Source organism: Callithrix jacchus, chromosome 9 (genome assembly GCF_049354715.1).
Source record: "Callithrix jacchus isolate 240 chromosome 9, calJac240_pri, whole genome shotgun sequence".
Lineage (NCBI taxonomy): Eukaryota > Metazoa > Chordata > Mammalia > Primates > Cebidae > Callithrix > Callithrix jacchus.
In genome coordinates this window covers 96,084,727-96,097,319 of record NC_133510.1, presented here as the reverse complement: position 1 = coordinate 96,097,319, position 12,593 = coordinate 96,084,727, and the positions used below count along the sequence as shown (strand labels likewise).

Sequence of the window (12,593 nt, the reverse complement as noted above, 5' to 3'; positions counted from 1 at the left end):
CCTGGCCCACAGCAAGGGTTCAATAAGAATTATTGTTGTTGTATCATCATGTTAAAAACCAGAGAATGGCAACCATTATCTTTTTTTAATTCACTGAAGAGATGAACTTCATTTAACTGCTGATATTTTATTTCATTGTTATTGGGGGCTTAATACATGCCAGGCCACTTAGTGGCTTTACTGATTTAATCATGGCTCAGAGTGGTGCTATGAGGTCGGTACTACAAAATTATTATTTTTGTCTGGCAGATGAGGATGCCAAAGCTTAGAGAAGATATGTGATTTGCCCAAGATCACACTAAGGGTAAGTGGTGAAGATGAAGTTTGAACACAGGCTACTGCCTCTAGAACCTGTGTTCTTCTCAAGACATTCACAACCTGCCAAGATAAGACAGGCATGGTCCCTTTCTTCTTGGAGCTAGAGAGGAAAACGAGCCTTAAACGAGTAATTACAAATATGATGCATCTTACTAGGCAAACCTAATCTCATCCAGAGAAAGTGACATTTAAGCTGGGAACTGAGGAAATGACACAGACACAAGAGATGGTCTGTCTGCCTTTCACCTGCAGATTTGGGAGTGAGTTGGGGCAGGGTTGTCAATGTCTCTTCTTGGATTGTTACAGCAGCACTTAGCATCTTGCTCTGAACAAAGGGTACCATCAGCGAATGTTTCTTGACTCTATTGAAATAAAGATACTTAGTTTCTCCACCACGAATGACTACTTCTGGTAGAAATCTTCCTTAATAATTGCTTGTAAATCAAAGTCTTCACAGTGCCTTGTAAGGTCCCAGAACCAAATTTGCCTCCCAGTTACTTGTGACACCTATTAATTTTAATAGAAGCAACATGCGTTTACTTGAAGAGAGAATTTGATTGATAGGGTATTGCACAGCACTTAATGACAATTCCATCCCTTTCAAATGCACAGTTAGTATCTATAATCATTGTTTAAGAAGATTACATGTCACATGAATTAGAGGTTGTGGAGTCGGAGCCACCTCCACTGTTTGATTGTTGTATATTATCCTCTTTTCCAGTTACTTTCCTTCTCAGATTAACATGTTATTATTTTCTGGCACCTGGTTTTCCAGATTTAAAAGAGAAGAACTATAGCACAAGATATCTATATTTTTTAAGATTGAAATTATTTTAGAATTAGATTGTAGGGAGAAAATTGTTGCCAAACATTGCTTTCTGAAGATCTTTCCACAGTGGAAGCATTGTCAGCCCAGAAGAGTTCACCTGGGGTCTGTCTGCTACAAACCCCAGAGACCCATTCTGGCCTCATGCACCTGTTCTCTATTTTCCTAGCACCATGCTCAGGAAGGAAATGTTGTCTCCTGTTTAGCCTGTGGTTTGGGATCTGTGAATCATCTGGATATCCCTCTGAATGTTAAAATGTATTTCAAGCAAAGAATAAACATGCAAATGTTTGGTGGCTGGGAGCAGCAGGCTATAGGCTGAGATGTAGCAAAACAAAAGCATTTATAAAACTTTCTAATAATGCTGTTATCTACACCAACATCATTTGCTTTTTTCCCCTTCTTTTCCTGTCTTCTCTATCTCCTCCACTCAGACTGTATGATAGAAAAAATACTAAATGAAGGGTTTGGAAACTCAATTACTGGATTCAGTTTTGCTACTGACCTTAGTACCAGACACAAGTCACTGAATTTCTCTTGGGCCCGATTCCTTCTTTTGTTCAAGAAATATTTGTTGAAAACCTATCATAAACACTACTTTACCTGGGATTCAGAAGTGAAGAAAACATACATAGTTTCTGCTATTATAGGTTCCTTGCTGACAGTCCAGTAGGAAAATGAGACATGACCACAAAGAGACAAACTCAACCTCGTGATGAGAAGTCAGATATTTGTCTATAAGTCTGTGGCTTCCCTGTCTATAAAATGGGTACAGCTGGGTGCCGTGGCTCACATCTGTAATCCCAGCATTTTGGGAGGCCAAGGCAGGCAGATCATCTGAGATCAGGAGTTCGAGACCAGCCTGGCCCAACATGGTGAAACCCCATCTCTAGTAAAAATACAAAAATTAGCCAGGCATGGTGGTGTACACCTATAATCCCAGTTGCTTGAGAAGCTAAGGCAGGAGAATTGCTTGAACCCAGGAGGCAGAGGCTGCAGTGAGCCAAATTATACCACTGCACTCCAGCCTGGGCTACAGAGGGAGACTTTGTCTCAAAAAATAAAATAAAGTAAAATAAAATAAAATAAAATGGATATACCATTATATATGCTATGTTTCCCAGACATTAAAGCATTATTTAAAATGCAACATCTGCAAAGGGAACTAGAATAGCCAAAATGATTTTTAAAAAGAAGGACAAAGTTAAAGAAGTTATACTATCTGATTTTAGGACTTCTAGAAAAGCTACAGTAATCAGGCCAGTGTGGCAGTGGCATAAGGGTAGGTATGTGGATTCATGCAGCAGAGCTAAGGGTCCAGAAATAGACTCACACTTACATAGTCAATTGAATTTTGATAAAGTGCCAAGGTACGAAAAGAACAGTCATTAATAAATTATACTAGAATAACTGGATCTCTATATTAAGAAAAGTACCTTGATCTTTTCCTCACAGCATACACAAAATTACACTCAAAACGGATTGTAGACCTAAATCTGAGAGTAACACTATAAACCTTGTGAATAACATATAGTAGAAAATCTTTGTAACCTTCGGTTAGGTCAAGTTTCTTATGTAATAGATTACCAAAAGCATGAACTGTAAAAGAGAAATGGATAAACCGGGCTTCATAAAGAATTAAAACATTAGTTTGTCAAAAGACCCAATTCCAAAAATGAGAAGCTGAGCCATTAATTAGGAGAAAATATTTGTGAGATAAATAGCTAACAAAGAATTTGTATCCAGATACGTTAATTTCTCTTACAACTTAATAAGAAAACAATCCAATAATAAAATGAGAAAAATATTTGAACAGACAACGCACAAAAGAAAATATATGAACTGTCAAAAATCACATGAAAAAAATGCTTAGCATTATCGGTAATTAGAGATATGTAACTTAAAACCGCAATGGGATACCACAACACCCTCGCTAGAATAGGGAAGGTTAAAAATACTGACAATAATAAGCATTGGTGAGGCTATAGAACAACTAGAAATCTTATATGCTGCTGATGGCAATGGAAAACAATACAGCCGTTTCAAAGAAAGGAGCTTCTTAAAATGTTAAACATACACTTACCACCCAGTGATTCCACTCTTAGGTATTACCCAAGAGAAATGAGAAAATAGTCCACTGAAAGACTTACATGATTGTTCACAGTATTCCTTAATAATACAAAACTGGAAACAATCCAAATGGCCATCAACTGATATATAGATAAAAAGAAAATGGTGATATACAGTTAAATATTAACAACTAAAAGGAAAGGAGTTGATGAGGGCACAGGGCACACTACCCCCAAAATATGATTGTGGAAGACCAGAATATACCACCTCGAAATATGCCTTTTTGGCATAAGGATTTTTTTGAGCTGGTTATTCTGGGAAACAGCAGACACAGGAGAAGCTCTGAAAATGAGAGTAGAGGAAACTTCATTTGTAAGTTTGTGTCCCTCTCTGCACCAAGAAGAAAGGATGGTAGATCACCAGACACTCTTAACCAATGCGGAAGGCACAGGCTTAAATCTATACAATAAACCTAAGCCTCGTTTATGGGGCTTTTCCTGGCCAGCTCCTCATAACAAGGCATTTCCCACAGGCTTCTTTCTTTATTTCAGGGGACATGGTTCATGACTGTAGTCTCAGGTCTAAGCAAGATTTTGAGATCTACTCTGGCGGTTTTATTCACTTTTCCCTGAGTGTCTTCCACGTATACGTAAAGTTACATGTGATTAATCTTGTTGGGTTTTTTTCTTATTAATCTGTTTTTTGTTACAAGGATCTGTTTCAATTAAGAACTCATGAAGGGTAGAGGAAAAATTATTTTTCTTCCCCTACAGAGTGCTGATACAACAATGTGGCCTTCTTTCACCAGGCTAAGTGAAAGAAGCCAAAAACAAAATACCACGTAAAGTCCTGCATGATTCCATTTACCTGAAATCACTGTAGGACTTTCTCCTTAGTTCAGCTAAGAGCTGGGTCCTTGTCACACAGCTGTGAAATATTAGGCTCACACTTTGAAGGGTGAGAAAAATTGAATTTATTGGGTGAAAAGGAAAAAAAGGGGCAACAGGTCCCTCAGCAGGGTGAGAGTCCTGCTAGTGTAGGCTTCCTGCTTCACAGATTCCTGCTTCCCCCCAGCGAAAGGAGAGGCCAGGCTCCTCCCACTGCACGTGGCAGGAACTTCCCAAGGCTCCACCCCAGGGCGTCTGCCTCCCAGGGCGCCGGCCTTGGAGTCTCTCTGGGACCCCCTCCCACCTGGCTGTCCCAAAATATTTAATGAAAATCCTAAAAAGACAAAACAAAAGGGACAATAAATAGATTGTTTGTTTCCTGGGGCTGGAGATACGGACAGGAGTTGACAGTAAAGGGGCCTGAGGACAATTTTGGGGTTATGGCAGTCCAAAATGTGATTGTGGTGGTGATGGCATGACTATTTTCATTTACCGAAAACCATTCACACTTTAAGTTGGTGAAGTTTATTCTTCAATAAATCTGTAAAAAATGTTAATGCAAAATAAATACACACTTGGAGCTTATAGAAAGCAATTCTGTAAAGCAATACTTTGGCAGTTTCAGAGGACAAAGAAGTTAGTAAGCAATATAGTAGGAGAAGTAAGTAATAGAGTAGGAGAATTTCTGAGGTTCATCCTGGAGAAACTTCCATTCATAATGGAACCCCAGAAATCCACATAGCACCTGAGTTGGGACACCCTGTCTGGAAATACAGGCAGAAATGTCAGGCACAGAAATAGGTTTCTTATCACTCACATAGAAATCTCAGACAAAGGCCACAGGCCGAGGCTTCAGTGCTTTATCTGGCTAGATAAATCCTTATGGGTTTCTCCTCCTCTGCTCCCCGGAGCCCTGGAGGTGAGATGGTGGAAGTGTGGAGCAGCCCGGCCTCCCTGGCTGGGTTTGACTCACTGACACGGAGGGTGTTCTCTCAACAGTGGGATTTCTACAGCCCTCTAGTTGCTCATACTGCTTCTGCTGCTGCTGGAACTTCATGCTTTCCATTTCTGAGTTCTGTCCAGGACTTTGGCATTTCCTGTGGCGCTGGTTTCTCAAGGGCATCAGCATCCCACACAGTAGAAAGCCAGGTTTACTTCTCTTAGGAGATCCCCAGGCCTGAGCTTGGCTTTCCTTCCCAAACCCTCAATTCCAGGCTCTGGTCTCCCAGTTTTCTTCCCTTTCGGCACTCAGTTAGCTGCTGCCTCTCCTATGAAGTGTTGGTGAAGAACACGATTTCTCCTTAAAACTCTCCCGATCTAAACAGGCATGTTAGACTCTTACGCATAGTCTCCTTCCACATCCTTAGAATCTTAATATCACAAACTATTAGAATCCAAAAAGACTTTACAGAGAATCTAGATCAGACTTTTCCAGAATGTCTTCCTCAGAACTGAAGGGTGTGAATAGGTGGTCAGTGGAAAATAGATTCCATTATCAAATGCATCTAGAAAATGCCAATCAAACATGTTTCTCCACACTGTGTATTAAACACACTTTGGGCATTTAATACACACTGTGTATTAAACAACAAATTTTGGATTTTTTGCATAGATTTATGAGGTACAAGTGTAATTTTGTTACATGGATAGATTGCATAGCAGTGAAGTCAAGTCTTCTAGGGTATCCATCACCCAGATAACATGCTTTATACACATTAAGTGATCTCTCATCATCCACCCCTCTCCCATCCTATCCCCCTTCCAAATCTCCATTGTCTATCTTTCCACATCCTATACCCATGTCAATATTCACACTTTAATAATGAGGGTGATGACATTGGACAGGGGTGGTGAAGTGTGGGGATATGATATGCAGTGTTTGATCAGAGAAATATTTTTTCTTCTTTCAGATTATAGAACAGCAATAAAAATGTACATCAAGTAGAAATATTCTGCCAACCATATCTGAAACTACATATATAATTTTCAATGTTTCAATTGCCGCATTTAAAAAGTAAAAGAAACAGGTAAACCTAACTTTTTATATAAATATTATTTATTTATTAATAGGCTTTATTTTTTAGACAGGTTCTAGGTTCAATTTTCTACAAAATTGAGCAGAAAGTACTGACAGTCCCCATATGCCCCTTTCTCCCAAAACGCCCACCCTCCCCTGCTGTCCCAAATTTATTAATGTATTTAACCCAATCTACAAAATGATTATTATTCCAACATGAATAAACACAAAAATTATTAGTGAGATACTTTAATTTTTTTCCCTGTCTATTGCTTTAGTTTTCACATTTTAAAATGTGACCCTGGCCACATTTCAAGTGCTCAATAGCCAAATGTGTCTAGCAACTACCTGTGAGTACAGGTCTAGAGTGCCACATGTTTCAAGGAACATGTTTTAGGAAATGCTGATCTAGTCACACTCTCTGATCATACAGATGAAGCTGTGGAGTCCTGAAAGCTTGAAGTGATTTTGCTGAGTTACAGACCCAAGTCACATCAGAGCTGAGATCAGCACACAGGTTTTCTGTCCTGTACGAGTAGTTCTTTCTACTACACGACACAAAACACTTAACTTTTTCTTTGTGGAAGGGAGAATTACAACTTCCTTCCTTTTCCCCACAGAAGACCCTTTTATTCCTTCTGAACTGAATTAGAATGGAGCCTAGTTCAAAGACAAATCAGGGCTGCGTTTGCAGTAACGGTGCACAGCCTTTCATTCTACCGTGTGCTTCTTGGAATCTCTGTGCTGTCTTCCCTTTTTAGAATTTGCACTGAATCCACTGACTGTGTTTCTTATTTACATCAGAGGCTCTTTCCGGACATAGTGCATTGGGATCCCTAGCCATGGAATTGCTGTGATGGCCCCTGGGCATTTGGGCCCTGGAATAAGGAGTCTTCCATTCATCATTTATTCAACAAAGCTTATTGAACACACACCATCCGTCAGATCTTGTTGTTGGTGTTAGAGACTCATAAATGAACAAATGAAATCTTTGGACTCTGCAATTTAGATTCCAGTGGCAGGAGAAAGATTAAAACATACACATTTCTTTATATACAAACATTCTGCATGTCAGATGGCAGTGAGTGTTATTGAGAGACGGTAAGACAAGGGAAAAGGGAATAAGGAATACAGGCAGGTTGAGGAGTGACAGATTCCTTTATTCTCCAATTGTGGTGTTTACTGATAGAAAAGTGGAGTAATTCAAGGAAAATATTCTCCTTAGCTTATATTACAATTTGTATTTAAATGCCTTCAATGCCTTTGTGAACATGTGGGTTATTTTAAGTAAATAAGGAGAATATTTATTAACAGCTAAGGCACATGCTATTTACGTGGCACTCTGCTGAGCCACATCATTTAAGAATTCAGTGAGAAATGGAGGGTTTATACTATCTGAGTATTCATTTTCCATGTCTCTGTAGTTAATAGGTGTTGGGTAAGCAAAAATCGTCCTGAGCTGGCCCTTTATTAAAATTAGTCTCCATCCAGATGTCTATTCCTGTTTGATCCGTCATATATCCCGACCAGTGGGCCAGTCACCCTTGTTGGTCATAGTCTCATTAATTGTCAAATATTTACAACGTGAAACTGTACAATGAAAATATAGAGCAGAAGGACTGCAAAGGGAAAAAGCACAATTTGCTAAACATTTAGAATTTCATGAAGTGGATACAAATGATACAGGAGAGCTACCAGAAATACTTGCAAGCCATTGGCAAATAAGGATTTGACATTGCACAACCTGCTAATTGAAGAAAACAATGATGAGGACAGTGATAAGTGCTTCAAAAATGAGAATCCAATACCAAAGCAATAGGAGAGGTCTTTGGAACACTTGATTAAACCTCAGATAGTTTTGCAAAGTGCATATCCAGTTAGTTTTCCTTTGGGGGTCAAATATGAAATGAAGAATATACAGTGCTATTACATAATTTTGCTTGAAAGATTTAACAAAAACCTCCAAAAGAATTTATTTCTTGTTTTTGTTTTTTTAGAATAACTGTACAATTGAAATTGTAAACTAAATGTGGTTAAATGTGAGAATTCTATAATTTGTATAATTTTTAGTTCCTTTTTCAAGAAAATGTCTCAATAACATCCTCTTTTTATTTTTTTCAAATGATATTTTTGGTGCATTTATTTTAAGTGGCCCTAGAGGCTAGGTGCAGTGGCTCATTCCTGGAATCCCAGCACTTTGGGAGGCCAAGGCAGGAGAATGACTTGAGGCCAAGAGTTAGAGACCAGCCTGGGTAACATAAGGAGACCTCATCTCTAAAGAAAGTAAAAAACAATTACTTTACTAAAGAAAGTAAAAGACAAAGACTTCAGATGATGCTCACCTGAAGTCCCAGCTACTCAGGAGGCTGAGGTGGGACGATCCCTTAAACTCAGGAGTTTGAGTTGTTGCAAGCTGTGATTGCATCATTGTGCTCTAGCCTGGGTAACAGGGCAAGACCCTGTCTCAATCAATCAATGTGGCAATTTCCAGGTACCAGTTACCCTTGAATGACAGGAAATGGCCTGCCTGTGCTAATAGTATCTATATTTTTCAGGTGAAGAAACTGAGATGTGAAGAACCTAAGTCATTTGCTCAGGTCATATAACCAGTATGTGGTGGAGGCTAACAGCAAGGTAGCCAACCTGAATCAAGACATCTCCCCCACACAACACTGCCTCCTAGAGGGATCTCATTTGTTTTGCTTATTCTCGACCGTGCTCAACATCAAAGTTTTGCATTAAAAGATGTTTAGTACCGATTTCTTGTGGACCTCACAGGTAGGCATGATTCTACCTTAAACATTTCGCTTAAGATGGTTTTAAGTAGTAAATGAACACATTGTCCATTATACAGTCTCAAAGGTTTGAAGTCTAAACTTCCTAACTGCTAGTTAAAGTCTATTATCTTTGTGTTTGCCTAACTTCTGCAGGACATATCAAGGAAGTTAAACATGTCTGTTATAAATGTTGGGTACCTAATTGCCTTACCTTATAGCTGAGCCAGTAGGCAGACACTAAATAAAGAAAACCTCCCGGCTCACAATGACATACTGTCTTTGAACATCTTTCAAGCAGAGGAAAGATAACGGCCATGTATGAGGTTAGTCAAGACTGCTGATTTGCAGTCTCTTCAGGAAATTGTAGTGTTTCCGAGGACAATATTCCTAGTCAAAATAGATTAAGCTTGAAGCCAAAGTGATGACCACAGTCAAAGTTAATAATACTGTATGTTTGGTTGGAAACAACTGGAAGAAAAATAAGTTACCGTAGCAGACAGTCTGCCCTATAATCCTTTATTCTCGGGTCCTTGTCAGGCAGAAAATGAAGTTTTCTCTTTGAGGACTTTGTAGACAGACAAAAAAATACCATTTACCCTGATGAAATGGAGTCTAGGGTTAGAGGGGCCTAAGTATGTTTTAGATAAAAACTGGCCCTCTGCTCCGTCCCACTCGGGGCGTGTCCCGTCACGTGCCAGAACTGGGGTCCGGTGCAGAGTGCCCCTTGTCCTGGGAAACGGGGTGCGACCGTAAAGGCGGCCTCCCCCTTGCCCGTCACGCAACGCACGTTCGTGGGGAACCTGGCGCTAAACCATTCGTAGACGACCTGCTTCTGGGTCCGGGTTTCCAACGTAGCAGAGCAGTTCCCTCGCTGCGATCTATTGAAAGTCAGCCCTCGACACAAGGGTTTGAAAAAAGAAGAAAGAAAAAAAAGAAAACAAAAAGAAAAAAACAACAACAACAACAAAAAAAACCTGGCCCTTTACTCATCCAGTTTCAAGTTTTTGAAGAATATGAGATACTTTTATAACATTCTCCTGGATGCAGAAAGAGGATGTACTGCTCTCTGGTAGGAGAGAGTCAGCCACCTTGACAGAGGGGACAGGAAAGTAAGGCTTCTCATAAAGATGGGGGCTATCAAGATTGGTAAACCACCAGCAATCGACTTCTGGGTATAAACCCAAAAGAATTACAAGCAGAGGCTGGGGTCGGTGGCTCACGCTTGTAATTCCAGCACTTTGGGAAGCTGAGGTGGGTGGATCGCCTGAAGTCAGGAGTTTGAGACCAGCTCGGTCAAAACAGTGAAACCCCATCTCTGCTAGAAATACAAAAATTAGCTGGGCGTGGTGGTGGGCACTTGGATTTCCAGCTACTTGGGAGGCTGAGGCAGGAGAATCGCTTGAACTCAGGAGGTGGAGGTTGTAGTGAGTCAAGACCACTGCATTCCAGCCCCGGCAACAGAGTGAGAGTGTCTCAAAAAAAAAAAAAAAAAAAAAATACAAGCAAAGAGTCCAAGAGATGTTTGTACTCCTATATTTGTAGAGGCACTATTCACAATAGCCAAAACATAGAAGCACCCCAAGTGTCCAGGTACAGATGAATGGAGAAACAAATGTAGTCTATGCACGCAGTGGAATATTAGCCTGAAAAAGGATGAACATTCTGACCTGTGTGCTACAACATGGATGAACCTTGAGGCCGCCAAATGAAATAAACCAATAGCTAAGGATAAATACTGTATGATTTTACTTTTATGAAGTATCTAGAGTAGTCAAATTCACAGAGACAGAAAGAAAGAAAGAAGATCACTGGTTTCCAAGGATGAGAAGGGGAAGGAGCAATGGGAATTTCTGCTAATGGGTGCAGAGTTTTAGTTTGGAAAGATCCAAAAAGGTTCTGGGGATCAATAGTGGTGATGACAACACAACAGTGTGAATGTACTTAATGTCATCGAACTGTACACTTAAAAATAATGAAAATGGTAAATCTTATGCTATTGAATAAAAGACTAGTAGACCAAAGAGTGGTGGGAATGGTGCTATTGGAGATGACAGTGGTGAAGGAGATGAGAAGGAGCAAAGAAATACATCTTTAGATATATTGAGAAATGTATCCTTAGATAATATTTCCCAACTATGTTATGATAAGAAAATGAGACAGGCCCAGGGGCTCACGCCTGTAATCCCAGCACTTTGGGAGACTGAGGCAGTTGGATTGCTTGCGCCCAGGAGTTCAAAGTCAACCTGGGCAACATGATGAAACCCCATCTCTACAAAAAAAAATACAAAAAATTAACCAGGCTTGGTGGCACGTGCCTGTAGTCCCAGATACTCAGGAGGTTGAGGTGGGAGAATCACTTGAGCCCAGGCGGTCGACGCCCAGTGAGCCAAGACTGAGTAACTGCATTCCAGGTTGGGTGACAGAGTGAGACCCTGTATCAACAACAATAACAAAAAAAGTACAGGGAAATCTTGTCAGGTACTAATTTATTGAGTGCTTACCAATTACCAAAGATTAATTAGGCTAAGGGCCTTGCATTACGCATTAACTCATTTTTTCTGCACAATAGCCCCATAGGGGTGGGTACTACTGTTATACCCTTTTGAGATTTAGCAAGATTAACCATCTGTCTGAGGCATGGAGTCGATGAGCGCCAACAGAGCCAGGAGTTGAAGCCAGGGTGTCTGCAGAGCCCAGTGGTTCTCAAACGTGTGCAACAGAATCTCCTGGAGGGATTGGGAAACCACACATTGCTGGACCTTAGCCCCTGAGTATCTGAGTCACTAGGTCTGGGGCAGGGGTCAAGGATTTGCATTTCTAACAAGTTCCCCAGTAATGCTCATGCTGCTGGTTGGGGACCACATTTGGAAAATCAGTGAACCAGCCTATGTTCTTAACAGCTGCAAGGTAACAGCAGAAGGAAGGATTGCTCTATATAGGAGGAACCTGGGACAATGGCACAGGGTGACTTGATGTGCTGAAAGGAGCCAGAGCAGGTCAGAGAGTGACGAGCAGAGTTCCCTACCATCTATCAGCTGTGCCACCTACATCACTGTGACAGCAGGGCAGCTGCTGTTCTGCATCAGCAAGGTACAAGCTTTGAGGTGTTTTGTCCAGGAAGTAATGGACAGAGATTAATAGAGTCATACATTCTAATATTTTTCTTTCCCCTGGCCTACCCAAATATTCCGTGTCCTTTAGCCTCCAGATGAAATTCCATCTAAGGCTGATCTCTGGGTCTTCATAACTCAGATTATATTTAAACTTAATGTTACACAGAATAGCATTTAATTATTCTCTAATTAATTTATGTACTTTTGTCTCTCTTCCCTATCTAGTTTTAAGGCTTTTTGAGGTCAAGGACAGTGGCATATATTTATCTAGGACTTCCAATGTGGTTAGAACAGTCTTAGTCAGACTAGATGTATAATCAATGATTATTGAAAAAAATTATTCAGCAAGTTAGAGATTAAAATTGTCATATTAATAAAAACAAGAGTAAGCATATGATGAACATATTTCAGAGAGCTAGGTATTGGTTAGTTGATGGCTTTCCTGTTCGTAGTTCAAATGGTGGCACAGATAGGAGTACTTGTGGTTCAAGATACCTAAGTGACATCCACGTAAGTCTATGAAGCCTGTAAGGGGATGAGTGTGCCTTGAAATTGTGCAATGAACACCTGTACTACCCCAAGCCA

At 40.2% G+C, this 12,593-nt stretch overlaps 1 long non-coding RNA gene across 1 annotated transcript in view; it reads left to right on the top strand.

Annotated features, from left to right (window-relative positions):
- LOC103795360 (uncharacterized) overlaps positions 1–8,877 on the top strand; it is a 273,323-nt gene extending 264,446 nt beyond the window's left edge. Inside the window, exons 7-8 of the long non-coding RNA XR_013521988.1 lie at positions 6,012–6,128; positions 8,674–8,877. This is a non-coding gene — a long non-coding RNA (uncharacterized LOC103795360). The remainder of the gene's footprint in view (positions 1–6,011; positions 6,129–8,673) is intronic.
- The last annotated feature ends 3,716 nt before the right edge of the window (positions 8,878–12,593 follow it).